Source organism: Lissotriton helveticus, chromosome 3_1 (genome assembly GCF_964261635.1).
Source record: "Lissotriton helveticus chromosome 3_1, aLisHel1.1, whole genome shotgun sequence".
NCBI classification, from domain to species: Eukaryota; Metazoa; Chordata; class Amphibia; order Caudata; family Salamandridae; genus Lissotriton; species Lissotriton helveticus.
The window spans coordinates 1,308,018,136-1,308,035,388 of NC_136061.1; the positions used below are offsets into that span (position 1 = coordinate 1,308,018,136).

Genomic DNA, 17,253 nt, shown 5'->3' on the forward strand with positions numbered 1-17,253 from the left:
AAATGAAGCGCTGGCGTGATTTAAAGAGCATACATTTAGGCACACCGCATGTTTTCTACCAGGGGTGATGGAACTTTTCATTTAAAATGGATAAACATAATTTGGGGCACATTAAAGGTTTGGGGTTAAATCCCCTGTTTGTTTGTTGGTGGCTCTCATAAGCTCTTCACATTGCTCGTGGTTAGCCCATGCCCTCTCCATTAGTTTTATGGTGGAATCTCAACTCCTACTGTGCAGGATCATAAGGTAAACAAAGCACCCTGCCGCCGAGTTGCAGAGACGCAGGACAAGATTGCTGTGTCAAGGTGAAAAGAGCTCCTGTTCTGGCGCTCCTGTGCGAACTCAGCTCAGGATTGCAAACTCAGAGCTGGTCGTGTTTAAAGTACTGCCGAGGCACGAGAACATGAAGCTCACAACCTGTGTCAAGGCAAGGCCCCCCATGAGTACCGGTACTCTCCTTGTCCTAGGAGAAACTCCGGTACGCAAGAGGCGATAATTAAAAAGTGCCGGTACTCCGTACCGGTGAGTACAGGCCCATTTAAAGCACTGGTTATAAGTGATGTTTAATATTACACTTACTTCTGAAGCAGGCGACGAGCGGAGACGGTCCGACGGCAACAGGCGCCTTCCCCCTGGTACACACTGTCACAGCTACATGCAGCAGCCTGGCCCGAGTCGGTTAACCCCAAGGAAACAGAACCACGATTACACCTCTATGCACAGAGCCCTACCAGGCCAAAAGTCAGCGAGTCAGCAGGCACCACTAACGCTAGTAGGCACGGGTGAGCTTCACAGAGGCCGAGGCACGCCTGCAGTGGTCTGAGCGGCGGGGTACTCCTCACCTCAGCTGAGCCGATTCTTTTATAATATTCGTCCGATCCTGCTTCAAGTTCTGCCGCTGCCATGACTGTGCGGCCCGTGACTGTCCAGTGAAAGGCGGTGTTTGCGCGCATGATCGAGGAGGCACTAAAAGAATTATTGCGGCGTGGCGGGCAGCGGCACTAATAAAACATAACTACTGATTGCCCTGCCTGGCGCCCAGAGACATTTATAGATACACTGTTGCAATCACGTGACCGACCTCACCAGGTCATGTGAATGCCGTACCCCCAGCCGGCACGCAGCAGCTGTGCTAATAATGAAAGCTGCAGCAAAGAGCCACCAGGTCGGGCGCATACTCCCGACCTGCCATTCAGCAATAGACTTTGCACACTACTTCAATTGCAAAGTCTGTCAGCTGAGAAGCATGTGATCCGCGCTGCCTGCTCAATGTGTTTGGCCAGGGTGTTGACTTCCTTGTACCGGCGGTGGTTCATGGAGGCGCTACATTGCGTGATCTTGCATTTTTGTGCGGTGATACGGACCACCACACAAAAATGCGTTAGTATCACGCCTGATGTGTGATACTTGGCAGGGCTGTTTAAACCATAGTGCAGCCATGCATGCAGTTTAGTACATTATTAGCTTCAGCCGAACCCAACCAAGTTGGTGGTCAGGGGCCAGTCCTGAACAGGGAAGCAATCAGTGCAGAGGGGAGTTTAAAGGGCTTGCAGTCGAGATGGTACATGGCGCCAAAAATATATATATACATTGTAAAAATGAACACACCAAAAGCTGTACAAAAAGAAAAAACAATTAACAGCAGCCGCTGCCCGTGCAGGTAAGAGCGGTGGGTGGTGCGGCCGGGCTGGGTGGGATTCGACAGACGACCAGGAGGGAAAATTATATAAATAGTCGAAACCCCCTCCCACCGCTCTTACCTGCGCTGGCCGTAGCTGGTTAACAGTAATTCTGGGCCTACACATTGCAGCAAGAACAGCACAGGCCACCGAGGCTGAAAAAAGCCCTGCAAAATCCATTGCATAACTGCCGGTGCTCCTCTACAAAGAGTGTCAGTGCCCTAAAATGAATCACCGTGGCGCCGGAAATAAGGTCTCTGCGTTCTTGGCACTGATATTGCCAACCCTGAGCCCAGTGGTCCTAGAGGGAAAGCCAGGGGTCGCAGCTGCAACCCCTGGTGACCCCTAAGTTACGTCCACAGACACGTGCTCACCAGGGACGCTGAGCTTCTTTTCTCCATTTTGAATGCCTCACTGTTTAGCCAGTCAGAAGCCCTGCTTGTGGTATGTGCTCTAAAGGAGGAGGGGCCCAACTGCTCCATTCTCCGGGGGCGTCAGCAGTAAGCCAATCCCCGGAACACACCCAGTGAGACAAATTCACTTCCCCAATAAATCTGTCCTTTGACTGGTGTTCAAGTGCCTGAAACGCAAACTGTAAGTATTCCAAGTGCTTCAGCAACAACCAAGGAATGCTGCATGAAGGGAGGGGAAGGGTTGGGATGGTAGAAATTTCCACCTGAAATGTTGCTGCTTGTAAGAACAAACCCTGCTATGTGCACCGCAGTCCATGTTGGGTTTTTAGGGAGAACACTACTGCCAATCATTCTGACATACTCTAAGAGTTTGCTTGTTTTAGCAGGTGGTTGTCCACTTTTGGTATGAATATTTATCAGTAATATGTCATTTTATGTTAGCTTTGTACCGCAGCATTTGTCCTCTGTCAATTCACAGCAAATGATAAGTGTTGCTTTTATCCAATACAGTGGTTCTTAGTGTATTAACATTTGAAAGATGTCACTCTGTGTTATCCTTGACCTGCAGGTCACAGAGAAATCACAGAGAAATCACAAAGAGCCCTAACTTGCAAAGCCATCCTGCAGGAAACAGGCAACCACATTGAAAATCCTTAACAGGCAGTGACCGAAGAGGTACAAAGACTGACATCCGGGTAAAAGGTTGTGTGATGTCACTTCCTCAGATGTTACTTGGGCATTGATGAATTAGTGAAGCTGCCCTGGTCCTGTTTTTCGAAACTTCACAATGTTTTTTAGTTGTTTTTTTATGTTGTAAGCTTTGTAAAATGTGTAGTTCGCAGAATTGAAGAAAACATGTCAGCGTCTGCAGCCCTTCTTGGAGTGAAAAGCCATTACAGCACAAGGGAGAGCAGGCGAGCAGCACGAATTTACCAGGCACCCCACACCCTCTTCCCAGAGCCCTAACTACAGGCACGTTTCTTGCACGTTGCACTTAACCCTGGTATCTGAGCCATCAATGTACCTTTTTGTATGCTCCACAGTGCATATCCCTAGCCACCTAGAACCACACGCACACTTTAGTTCCCACTGCCTGCCCCATTCCACTATGCACAAGCCACCAGCTGCATCCTAGGATGCTCTTCCCTTAACAGGGGAACAAACTGTGACTGATAAGCGGCCAGGTTCTACCAGCCGCAGGCAGGAAATCTCCACCTTGAAACGTTTCTGAATTTTCGCCCGCCTTCGTAGATGCAGGTGTTATATTCCCCAACCTCCGATACCATTGCTGAAGCATGAGCCATACATTATTTATTTACATAAAAAACAGCTCACAAACACTTAGGGGCCCATTAGGATGGCGGGCGGATCGCCCCCGCCCGCCGTCCGTGCCGGAATGACCCCCTGCCATATTAGCATGGCTGGGGGGTCCGCTACGGACGGAAAGACCGTCCGCCGCTTTTCCGCCCCGGTCGCCTTGCGACTGGGGCGGAAAAGGGTTTATATGGTGGAGTTGTTCATCAGACACGCCAGCCATATTTGGATGGGCATTTACCAATGCCTTTCCGTGGCGGCATGCGGAGTCTACTTGCGGCCCCGTTGCGGGCCCCCAAGGACTCCGGGGGAGTGGGGGGTGCACATGGGTGGCACCTATGGTACCCCCTTCCATTCAAAGGACAACGTGGCAGGCACTTCGCGGGGCCTGTCACGTTGTGCTTTGAAATGCACAGCATGTATTTTTAACATTGCGGCGGGTGGTGCATTCAGCACCGCCCACCGCAATGGTAAAAATACAGGATGCGCCCGCCACTGTGACGGGCGCATCCTAATTCCTCCCACGGGACCCCCGCCCTTATGGCGGGCGGTCCCTTTCCACGATGGGATGGCGGGCGGGTAAAGTCCGCCTGCCATCCTAATGGGGGCCCTAATGTTCAAAAACAACAAACGACAAATATTGTATCAGTCTGAACAATCATAGAAACATAATCTGTGCGCCGGTTTAATAAGTTGCAATACTCCATGGGGCCCCTATCTCCACTACAACGTCACTTTTTCCGACGTTGTAGTGGCGATAGGGGCTTAGCCTTATTTACAAGGCAGGCTGCCTTGTAAATAAGGCCCCCTTTCACACCATGGTTAGCATGAAAGGGTTGGGCAGTGGGTGTTGCGGTGGACGTTCCACCGCAACAGCCACTGATTTTGACGCTGCCCCCTATGTACAAGGGCAGCATACATAGGAGGAAAAACCTGGTCTTAACTTGGCGAAACGAGGAGAAATGCATTATTTCTTCTAGTTTTTGCTTTTTCCCTGTATGCAGCCTTGTGCAGCACAGATGGAAAATGCTAACTGCCATGGATTGTTTATGTACAGAAAAGTCCCCCTTCCTGTACATAAACAATCTGTAAAAAAAATCAATTTTAGGACTTTCATGTGTGCTGCATGAAGCAGCACACATAAAAGTGACAACATGGCATTTAAGGATTGTTTATGTGCAGGAAGGGACACCTTCCTACACATAAACAATCCTCCCCTGCACGCAGACACCCTTGCACTAGGTGAAGGATGCCTGCATTGGTGGTAAACTGCTAAGTGTAGTGCCAGCACAGGGGGATACGCAAGGCTGCACCATATCCTTGTAAAGCCTCACTCTGCCAATTCTTCGTACATATGCCCCCAAGTGTCTTAAAACAACACACCTGCGTCTGTGTCCCCGAATAAGATGCTTAAAACACTGAAAGTACACAGGTACCATACCCATTCTATGCACCTAAAAACAATAAGCAAGAACAAGTAACAAAAGCTGGATGTTCTTGTCAAACAAGTGACAAACACTCAATGTACATGAAAACATTGTAACCAAAGAATTTCTATGATAAACAAAGGGCCAACACCCCATTTGACAGAAGAACAACTAACACAACCTAGATGAGTTTGAGGAAGAAGCAACACAAGCTTCATGTATTTGGAGAGCACGAGGCAAATCTTCCACGTACCTGAAAAACAAAGCCTTCATTCGCAATATGAGTAAGAAACCACAAATGCTCAATCTACGGGAGAAACAAACCACAAACATTTTATGTACCCAAGGAATAAGCCATAAGCACTCCACGTTCTTGAACAACAAGATAAACTCCCTACGAACACCTAAAGAAAAAAACACACTGCGTACCTAAATAACAAACACGCAAAGAAACCACAGTTTCTATGTACCTTAATAAAAATACTGGTTCTCTGCCTTTGCATTCTGCTGGCTCTTCCATGTTAATGCAGGAAACCTTATAATGATATATGTATGCAGTCCATCACCCATGGTGCGGTCTCACTAGGGGGCATATGTACAAGCACCTATCGCCACGGGAATGTCAGTTTTTCCAACATCCCTGTGTCGATAGGGGCATTGCCTTATTTACTTAACGTGGCTTAACCCTGCCTTGTTAATAAGGCCCCCTTTCACGCTATGCTTAGCGTGAAAGAGGTGGGCAGTAGGTGTTAGGGTGGGCGTTCCAAAGCAAAACACCCATTGATTTTGACACTGGCCCCTATTTCCAAGGTTGGCTTAAATAGGAGGCAGCGCCAAAATTAAGACTAGGGAAAACCTGGTATTAACTTGGCAAAATGAGGAGAAATGCTTTTGGAAAAAGCAAAACGCCTTGGATTGTTTAAGTTCAGGAAGGTGACCCTTCCTGCACATAAACAACCTTCTCCAGCACGCAGGCACCCTGGCACTATGGTGCCAGGGTGCCTGCATTGGCGCTAGGCTGCTAAGTGCAGCGCCAATGCAGGGAGTAACGCAAAGCTGCACAATTTTCTTGTAAATATGGTGCAGACTTGCATTTCTGAAGTGGCAGAGTGAGTTGTTAAGCGATGACGGCGAATGCCTCACTCCGCTACTTCTTTATACAATGCCCCTATGTGCGGCCAAACCTGTCGATCAACTGCATAATTGTTGCTTTTTTTCCTATGAAAATCAATAAAACCTTGTTTGAAAAAGAGCATCTTTTTGTAGAACAAGCTGCAACTCTCCAAATAACTGACGAATAAAGCACAAACACACCAAGTACATATAAATGGCAAACTGCAAACACAAGACAACAAACCAAAAGCGCTCCATGTTTCAAGGCCAATTAATGGACACCAAACCTACCCAAAAAAAACAAGGTACCATTCATGTACATGATGAACACGCTTCAAACACGCCTTGTACATGATCAAAAACACTAGCAGCACTTCATGTCCAATAAAGGAAACCGCAAACACTGAAAGTACCTAAAAGCAAGGCAAACAATACCATGTGTCCGAAGATCAATCACTAACAACACATGTGCCTGGAAAACCTTCCTTAAATCGTGACATGTATTGTATTTACAAAAGAAAATGCGAACGTTTGTTTGTAATGTCACTTATCTCTATGTTTACGTTCTAATGATAACGCTTTACTTTGATACTTTCTCTATATGATTTGCGTATTATAGGCTTTGGAATAGGACCAAGATGGCGCTGGCATTTTCCACCCGGTCCTATGAGGAGTAGTCTGTTGTTTATTGTACCTCGTGACAACGTGGTGTATGACGTTTAAAAATGGTGATGGTTGGCGTTACACAGCTAACATCGACGAAGGCTGTTGCCAAAACGCGTCTGTGGTTCACAATAAACCTTTGGAACCTGCCCCCGTGAGTGCTCTCTTGGGAGAATTGCTGGAGAAGTGTGAAGGGCTATGGCTATGCGGGAGCACCCCCGCATGACTGGCACCCGTCCGCGAGTGCACCGAGCTGGTGCTTTTGTGGAGCAGTAATATATATATATATATATACATACATACATACATACATTCCATACATATATATATATATATATGTATATATGTATATATATATATATATTGGTTTATACTTAGCTGTAAAACACTTACCTTTTCCTGGGAAAGGCATTTGTGAAAAAGGCATTGTAAAGACTTTTGTTATAAAGGCACATTCAAAATTATCCCAGGCCCCAATTTACAAATCACAGATCTCCACAAAGAGTTGTTGTAGATACTTTATTTTCAATATTCATATGTGTCCAATACAGCCAACAAGAAATGTAGCCAATACGTGTTTCATCTATGGTAGGTATACCACTGACTCAAACAGGACTACAAGATAAATCATAATCAACTTTAGTTCCTTTCATTGTTGTACCAACCCAAAATTAATCATCACCACAGTGATAATAGCCAAATGGGAAGAGTGGGTATAGACCCCAAGCTAGTACTTGGGTATTGTCATAAATACCCAAAGTAACTGTGTTGCAGTGCCATAGTTCCACTTCGGAACTGCCATATAACCGAAGTGAACAACTATCAACAAAAATGTATTATTCTATAATAAACAAAAAGGATAAAAAATAGATTAAGAAAGAGCTCACATTGCCTGTTTTTTAAAAAATCATACCGTGCCTCTCACCACAACATTATGTTCAGACCTTTAAGCCATCCATTAGCAGGCTATTCCTATTCAATGAATCTAATCCTACTCACCTAATGATTCTTTTGCAAACAACCTGTAATGTCATGTACACAATATAAACTAGTACCTTCCAATATCATAAATGGGCAAACGTAATACTGTCAATGGTCCAATGTTCTCCCAAATTCAGTGTTAAACCTATAAGAGTTGACTTCTTACCGTAATTTCCCCTGTGGCCACCAACCCATATCACAGGCAATTTCTTCAATCAAAATATTTTTATGTGTGTAGTCTGTGAAGAAATATATAATTCCATCATAGCATCAAAACACTGTCCAAATACTAAGTTATCTCAGAACCCTCACTAGGTCAGTCAAAACGTACCATATTAAATTCACCTCATCATTATTGGTCTAATAAATAATGCATGCGTCACATAGCTGCCAATACTGTCAATGATAACATCTAAAGCACAACCAAAATATTCTCCAATCCGCAACTATGTTCATTCCATGAACAGAGTAAGATTGATACTGTGATTCTTAATCATATGAAAGACGAAAACGCACCGCTAGTATGTATATATCAAAGCTGCATTGTGCATTGAATTTATAGACCTAGTTAAGCTCTGTCACAATGTATGTTCCTTTCCACTGTTACTATTATAAATGGCTAGTGGACAGAATGACCACCAATTAAATGCAATGCTACATTAACAAATCCATATTACATTTACTCATATGTATATCTTGAGGTGAATGATATATTGATGACTAGCTAATGATTTGGGCTGTTAGCCAAGTAACACTCAATGAGTTTTTTTGTTTCATAAATGACAACATACTCAACATGCCCTTTACAAAGGAACACAGCCAAGAAAAGATTGTGTTCCTAGATGTTAAGCTCTACATTAGTGGTGAGAAAATTAACAGCAGAATGTAGAAGAAGACAATGTGGAAATAATTAGAGTGAGACAAAATTGCAACGAGGATACAGAATTTGCACTTACAAATATAAAAACAGAGCAGAGGTTCCTGGAATGCGCTTATGATGAAGCTGTGATTTCAAAAGCTAACATGAGGTTCCAGAGACTAAAATGAAGTGATAGTCTTAAGGACACTAGAAATAGAACCGCACCAAAAAGACGCTGTTGAAACTGGTTATAGTTAATCAGCTGAGTTCACATAAGGTATTTAATATACTCAGACAACACAGGTGCTTACTGACCTTGGATAGGACATTGCAACCCTTTGTTACAGAATATCTGAGGGTTACATAATGTAAGGGCAGGACATTAAACAATATGGCTAGCCTCAGTAAGACTTTGATAACAACATTCTCGTGAATTTTGCATTTGAACACATATTGACTGTACGACTAAATATGTTGTTTATGTTTTTATTTGTAAATGTGGCAAGATATATGTGGGAAGAACCATCAGACTGTTGAATGATCGGATTGCGGAACATTTTAGAGAATTAAAGCAACTAGATGAAAGATATCCTATTGGGACACATGCAAAATATTTTGAGGCCCAAGATGTACATCTGAGCTTTAGATTTCACAGAACTGAATCTGGGCAGAACGATATAAGGGGTGAGAACCGGGAACTGAGGCTCAGACAGTGTGAAACCTGTTGGACAATAAAATTGCATGCAGTAGAAAATGGTCTGAATATAGGCTATGAAATTCAGTCTTTTTTGGGCACATGAAGTACATGAAAGGGTTGGTAACACATTGCCTTTAAACTGAATCTGAAAATACAAATACATCTATATTTACTTTTTTTATCCTTTCTTCTTCTCCTTCTTCTCCCTCTATGAGTACAGTTGGTGCCTCATGACAAGGTTATTCATCTAAACTATACCACAGAATTATGTGAGTGTGTTTATCACTTCATCTTCATGCCACAGTGGTGTAATGGTATGTACATAAACATACCTATGTATATGTACTATCAGACCTTATAAGACAGGAGCACCACTTTGGACTGTGTGGCACGGCTATAAATTATTATGGTATGGTTATGAACATACCCATGCAAATGTGCTTCTGTACCTTCCCCAAATAATAAGGGAATTATACCAAGTGAGTCCGTGATATGGTCACACCCAATCATGGACTTAGTCATTATATTTTGGTTACAATGAGCAAGTATGATAAATATTGAGGGTCTTACTAGCAGTTATATGACATACAGATTAGCGACGTGCATACTGGGATGAGGTATGATAATGTTATCAGGTGAATAATGTTGTTACTATAATGGACTGTATTTGAATCAACTGCAATATGTTCCAAAAGTATACGCTAGCACCATACATGATTACTGGATGAGATATACTCACAATACGTACAAATATAATTGTTCATGTTATTGAATGATAGAGCTACGGTTCAGCATTATACTGTTTTGTAGAGAACTGGCCGAAATGCCGTGGGTATGATGATTCGTTGTCAATGATAAGGACACTTGGTTCTATTTGACCGCATATTGTATTGAGTTTCCTATGGACCTCCTCAGTTTCTTCTTTTAGCTGCTTACTTTCTCTGCAGCTGCTTAATACAGGCAAGCATTGGGATAGACAATTAGGCTCTAATACTGAATAAAAAGTGCTGGGAGACCATATGAAGGTGCCTCTCATTTGGGAAATCGACGTAAAGATTGTCTTTTCTTTATGTCTAGGACCCAACACTAGAGTATGTATAGATATTACAAGGTGGCGCAGATGAAGTACACCGCTATTTTGAATGGATTTCTCTCCATTGAGTAACATGAAATTACGGTTAAGAAGTACAGTGACTATTGTTAGACTAGAATGTGCAGATTGTTACATGATGTGCTTATCTGAGTTCTGGAAATTGGTCAGGGATGTGTGATAGGGTTATTTTGATTGTCATACCGTTTTAACTAGTTAACGCTGAAGCTATATGTGTGGATGGACACCTTATGAATACCTCAGGTAGTTGTAGTTCTCTGTATATCTAACATATATAACATGGGGAATGATGTCATATTTTCGCAAAGATATTTTTACACCATACTATTTTTACGATAAAGATCATGTTACTTTTGGTATCATCAAATATTACATTTTGAGTGCCCAATAATTGACACCACCCATGGATGTTTATTACAGTGTGGTCAAACATACAAGTATAGGTATATATAAACAGAATATGGATTTGTTAATATAGAATTCCATATAATTGATGGTCCTTCTGTCCACTACCCACTTATTCTGGGTGGAAGTGTACATACATTGTGACGGAGTTTAACTATAGCTATAAAATCGATGCACAATTCAGTTTTTATATATACTTACCAAGGGTGCATTTTATTCTCTCTTATGATTGATAATCGTGACATCAATCGTACTGTGTTCATGGAGAGCACATAGTTGGGAATTGGAGAACAATTTGGTTGCGCTTTGAATGTTATAATTGATAGTATTGGCAGATATATGACAGTATGTGGTATGTATTATTTATTAGACCAATAATTATGGGGTGAATTTGATATAGTACATTTTGGATGGCATAGTGAGGGTTCTGACATGTCTTAGTATTTGTACTATTTTTTGACGCTATGATGGAATTATGTGTTTTCTTACAGACTATAAACATAAAAGATTTAGATTGAAGAAATTGCCTGTGATATAATTTGGTGGCCACAGTGGAAAATATGGTAAGAATTTGACTCTAATGGGTCTAACACTGAATTTGAAATTTGGTTGAACATTGGACAATTAACAATATTACTTTTGTCCATTTAGGACAATGGAAGGCACTAGCTAATATTGTGTATGAAGTGGCGTAATGAAACTCGAGGGGCCCCCCCTGCAAAATACATGGTGGGCCCCGCTTCCAGCTCACTCAGGAGCTCTCAGGCCAGTATATTTTTTTGAGGGGACCCCCTGGAGCTTGGGTCCCCCGGCACTGAGGGGTCTGCGGGGGGCTTTGTTACGCCCCTGTGTGTATGCAACACTATGGGTCATTTGCAATAGAATCATTAGGTGAGTAGGTTTGGATTCATTGAATAGGAAAAGCCTGCCAATCGATGGCTTTAAGGTCTGATCACAATATTGTGGTGAGAGGCATGGCATTATTTTAAACAACAGGGAATGTGAGCTTCTCCTTCATCTATCCTTTTATCCTCTTAGTTTATTACAGAGCAATCAGTTTTGCTGACAGTTGTTCATTTTGGTTATAAGAAAGTTCTGCGGTGGATCTATGGCACTGAAACAGGTTTACATTGGGTATTTATGACAATACTCACTTACTCCTTTCCAGTTGGGGTCTATACACTCTCTTCAGTAATGGCTATATTCACTGCGGTGATAACTAATTTTGGGTTGGGACATCAATGAAAGGAACTGAGGTTGACTATGATTTATCTTGTAGCCCTGATGAAGTCAGTGGTATACCTACTATAGACGAAGCACGTGTTGGCTACATTTTATGTTGAATGTATTGGACACATACGAGGATTGGCAATAAAATGAAGAACATATCTATATCAACTCTTTGTGGAGGTCTGTGATTTGAACATTGAGGCTCAGGTTAATTTTGAATGTGAGTGGGGGCAGTTTTGTTTCCTACTTGGAAGCGTGGCATGGCTTCTTTGCATCCCTTGAGCACCATTTGGATTTTGTGTTTTCCGAATATCTGCTGTAATGTAGTGCCCGGTCACAGTAGTGGATATGATGATATTATAGGTTGATATTAATGAACTCTGTATAGTGTCATACAAACCCCTGACCCTACAGTGCCAATGTATTGTGGTCAATGTAGTGTTTGCAGATGTAGTGCTTTATTATGTACTGACATATGTTGCTGGACGTTCTACTATGTAAATATGCGACAAACTGTGAACTCCATGTAGTGGGGTGCAGTGTATTGGATGAATTTTGCCTGAATCAGAGTAAGGAGAAGAGGTTCAGTAATATGGGCAAAGGTAAGAATGGCTCAGCAGGGAGCTAAGCAGATAGAGTAAATGCCAAGAGATTAATTGATAGAGGGAAAATCAGTCATGAAGGCAGTGGCGTAGCTAGACCTTTGCCCGCTCGTTGCGGCCCCTGTGTTTGCTGCCCCACAACTGGCACGGGTAAGTGCAGGGGGTGCTGGCGATCCCTTGCGGCGGCTGCAAGTAGGAGCGGAGGAGGGGTGCTGGCAATCCCTGTGTTTGCTGTGACGACCGCATGTAAGAGTGGAGAGGGAGGCCGCTGCCCCCAAAACTTTCGCCACTCGGGGCAGGCCTCACCCCCCCTTGCTACACCACTGCATGAAGGTGCTGAAGATGAGAAAAGGCAAAAGCTGCAAAAGAACTCACTTACCGACAACAAATAAGGCCCAGGAAGCCCACGTCCAAGCCAGTTGCAACACTGCACCCTACACTCAGGGGCATATTTTCAAGCCCTGTGCGCGACCGGAAGGGAAAGGCCTATGCATTTGGCAGATTGCCAGGTTTACAGCTTGTTGTAAATCTGGGAATGTATCAAATGCCATGGGTGTTACGTGGGAACACCCTCCGTAAAGCCCACGGTACGCCTCCCCATCACAGCGAGAGGCAACGCAGTGACTGCTGCCTTGCCTCAGCCCATATCTACAAGCCCATGGAACGCCATGCAGGGTGGCTTTATATGTCCTTGCAGATTTGACGAAGCCCTGTGCGCTGCCGGAATGCTGTGACGTTCCAACAGCGCACTGGGCTTCTTAATGAGCCCCAGAGTTTATACAAAGAGAGAGAGAAAGAAATAACATCCGTGTGGTCTGGCCCACGCTGCTTGGCTACAATCCCATCGTCTCTAGTACTAGATGCACGCCGTATAACTCGTGGTTTGGTTACTTCTAATATATGTGGTAACTTCCGTGTCCGCACACATCAGAATTCGTATCGGGGTAAATACTATACCGTACACACTTTTCTCTTGGTACATTTTAGCAGGTCAAACCTGCATAAACGTAACAGGTGGAAATGTGCGGTAAACACCGACCCATGCAGAATTTAATGTGCAAAGCACCAAATTCCATGTCTTATTGCCCGTTTCCTTGATAAAAATACGGAATAGCAGGTATTTACCACACTAAATACCTCACACCACACCACCCCGATCCTGCCCACTTATAGACCGGATCCAAGTCTCCGAATCGGTTCTTCCCTCAGATAATATAGGAAACGGTGACTGTGGAAAAGGGGAAGACTGCCCACTGCTTCCACCATTCTGCCCTCTCCTGCCAAGCACCCGACCGCCCCCCCCCCCCACTCCCCCACCCGCCCCCCACACACACAGCCCCCTCCGCTGTTACTCTGAATTCCACAGCAGGCGCACTATAAGCCCTCCCGCCCATATCTGAGTCATGGCATGATGGAGGTATTTCTCATCAGTGCTCCCACCTGGCCCGCCCCCTGCCTGCCCCACCGACCGTCAAAGCGCAGTCTCTACTGCAAGCCTCAGTGGAGGTAAGGGGCGGGGAGGGAGGCGTACATGGGGTACTGCTTCGGCCCTGCTGGTCCCTATCACTCGGCCCCAGCTGCCGCACGGCCAGTTCAGGGTTGCTGCAGTGCTCCTGGTCACTGGGGCCTGGAAACATGATCCATGATCTCAATTTTTTTAGCGCCACCCACTGGCCATGTGTGGAAACGACAAGAGACCCGTTCGCTGCCCTCTGATTTCACTCTAGAAACTGGATTCGGTGAATGTGGGATGATGGAGTCTAAACTTCAAACGTTTTTTAGAAACTGGCATTTGGAGGACTCCAGAAAGCATCACTGTTTGTACCTGGTCGAAAAGCTCAGCCTTCTCTTAATGTCACGTCTAAATAAATGCTCAGCACTCTATCAACTGATTACTGCACACTAACCCTGTCTGAATAGAATGTCAGCATTATCGTTCATGGACTAAACACGCCGCACTCTCCCTGGTGGACTGCATTGTCCGCACTCTCCCAGTCTGGACTAAATGTTCCTACAAGCACTGTCCCTGCAGGGCCTGAGCCCTCGGCGCTCCCCATCCATATCCACCTCTCTCTCTGTCTGCCCTGAATACTCAACAGTATTCCTGCAGGGCCGGGGCGCTCTGCAGTTTCCCTTCACGGACTGAATACTCCGCACTCTCTCAAAAGAGGCTGAACATTGAGAATCTCTGCGGAGAAAGATGACTCAGCACTTTCCACGTCTCGAAAGACTAGTCAGCATTTTAGTTACCTGGAGCGAGCACTGAGCACTCACCCGACGTAGGATGAAAACGCAGCACTACTCCTGAGTAACCAACGCTCTCTCTGCCTTATAGGAACACGCAACACTCCAGCCGTCTGCTGAGTCGGCACTCACTCCATGCCTGCTGGGACTGAATATGTGCTTGCTCTATCCCCCGGGCTCCAAGTATTCCCACTCCATCTTGAAGGTTTGAATATAGCTTGTTGCAAGCCTAGAATGAAGGCTAAGTAATCTATGTCCCTTGAATGAATATCCAGGACTCTCGCTCCTTGGAGTGAGCACCCATGTCCCCTTTCTCTGCGTAAACTACATATCCGCACCTCCAGCTGTCTGAATTAGGAAATTAGGGGCTTATTTATGAGAGCCCTGTGTCGTCTTGGCAACACATAAAGATGTAGATGGGTAAGCAGGGCTCTCATAAAGATTCGTGAAGCCGTTCAAAGCCACCCTGTGTGGCTCTGAGTGACCTCATGCATCATGAGTAAGGCAACGGAGTGCAAATCGCTGCATCACCCTGCTCCCAGGATGAGCTCCATGGGCGTTGCATTGGGGCTTCCCACGCAACACCCATGGAATTTGACGCCGCCCCAGATTTACAAAGTGATGTAAGCATGGGGAAGCGCCAAATCCGTACGCCTCCTGGGGTGAGGCTTAACAATGTGAAATAGTGTAATTTTTTCGAGTTTTTTTCCTCTTTCCATGTGTGCTGCATTCTGCAGCACATCCAGAAGGAGGAAAACACATCTGCCTGCAACAGAGGAGCAAGGGTGCCTATGATGGCGATAGGCTGCTGAAACGGCGCCAGCACAGGCAGAAAGAACAGCAATGCACTGTATTGCTTAAATACGGTATATTACTGCCCTTTCACTTTGGCGTAGGGCACTGCAGCAAGGTGCCTTGGTGCAATGCCCTACGTCAAAATGCAATAAATTAGGCCCTCAGTCTCACTGCCTACACTAAAAGCTCAGCAACCTCTCTCTGGATGGAATAATCGGCACACACAAGGCCTAATTTGTGGCATTTTGGCATTGGGCTGTGCAGCACGGCACCTTGATGAACTGCCCTATAAATGTGAAAGGGAAAGAATGCACCGTATTTAAGCAATACGGTGCATTCCTGTCCTTTCCACCTGTGCTGGGGTCATTTGAGCACCTTGGTGCAACAGTGCCTCTGTTGCAGGCAGAATTGTTTTTCTGCAGGAAGGGGCGCCTTCCTGCACACAAAAATTATCCAATGTGTTTTTTGTTCTGTGTGCTGCAGAATGCAGCGCAGATGGAAAGAGTAAAAAATGAGGAGAAATAAAGATATTTCTCCTTGTTACGCCTCACCTCGGGAGGCAAAGCGATTTGACGCTTCCCCAGGTTTACATCACTTTGTAAATCTGGAGCAGTGTCAAATTCAATGGGTGTCGCGTGGGAAAACCCTCTGCAATGCCGATAGAACGCCTCCCGGGTGCAGAGTAAGGCGATGCAGTGATTTGCGCTGTGTCACCTCACTCATGATTTATGAGGCCGCACACGCAGGGTGGCTTTGTGAGGCTTCCTAAATCTTTCTGAGAGCCCTGTGCTACGAATGTACCTCTTTACATGGTGCAAAAGTGATGCAGGTCTCTCATAAAAAAGCCCCACAGTGTGCTTGGATTTGATGCCCGGTAAACTAGCGGCCTGAAGTTGACACTAAGCACTTTACACACTTGATCCATCACTAATCCCTCTGGCAGCTAGGAACAAAAACTCAAGACTTCCAGCTGCAGGAAATGAACGTCAAGGATGCTCAATGCCTTCACCGAATGCTCACCACCTCAACCCAGATGCCATTACAGGAATCACAAAAGAACAGATGATAGACGGAATGCTGAACAAATCAAACATTCACCCCAGTCACAGATCTCGGTTAAATCCATTTTTTTGCATGCCATGCCATTCCAGTTTAGACTCAGCCCTATGCAACTCGGTCTTGACCCTGCCCCCCATGGGAACAGTACAGCCCGAACTGCCTGTCCCGGTCCTCCGTGGACCTGAAACAAGCATTATAGGACCAGTTTCAGTGAATCATCGCTCATCAGCCAGGCTATCTTCTGTCTGGTAGGGTAGTGAACACAGGGCCCACGTTTGGGCATACCCGTCCCACTTAGGGCAAATATAGCAAACTGGCAGTTGTGTTGCCATGAGGAGCAGGGTCAAGACTGATTTGCATACGCCTGGCTCCAAACTGGGGTGGCATGGTGAGCAAAAGAACGAGGGATTAAACCCAGATCTCTTGACTAGGGGTGGGTGGTTAAAAAGTTTTAGCACTCAGTCTATCATCTTGTATTTATTACAGAAATTGCAGCACTTCGTCTCTCTCTCTCTCTCTCTCTCTCTCTCTTTCTCGTCTTCCCTGACTCCTCTTCTCTCTTTTTTTTCCCCCTTTCTTTGCGGCTGTCTTTTCCTTTCTCCCTCCCTCTGTATCTCCCCGTCTCTCCTTCCATATACTTCTCTCTCCTCCAAGTGGTCAC

At 45.0% G+C, this 17,253-nt stretch overlaps 1 protein-coding gene and 1 long non-coding RNA gene across 2 annotated transcripts in view; one reads left to right on the forward strand and one right to left on the reverse strand.

Annotated features, from left to right (window-relative positions):
• The window catches only part of ADAMTS15 (ADAM metallopeptidase with thrombospondin type 1 motif 15), a 359,025-nt gene that overhangs the window by 336,815 nt on the left and 4,957 nt on the right, over nt 1-17,253 (reverse strand). The gene's annotated exons all lie outside the window — the stretch shown is intronic.
• The window catches only part of LOC144823439 (uncharacterized), a 70,240-nt gene continuing 61,957 nt past the window's right edge, over nt 8,971-17,253 (forward strand). The window contains exons 1-2 of the long non-coding RNA XR_013608794.1: nt 8,971-9,133; nt 11,154-11,225. This is a non-coding gene — a long non-coding RNA (uncharacterized LOC144823439). The remainder of the gene's footprint in view (nt 9,134-11,153; nt 11,226-17,253) is intronic.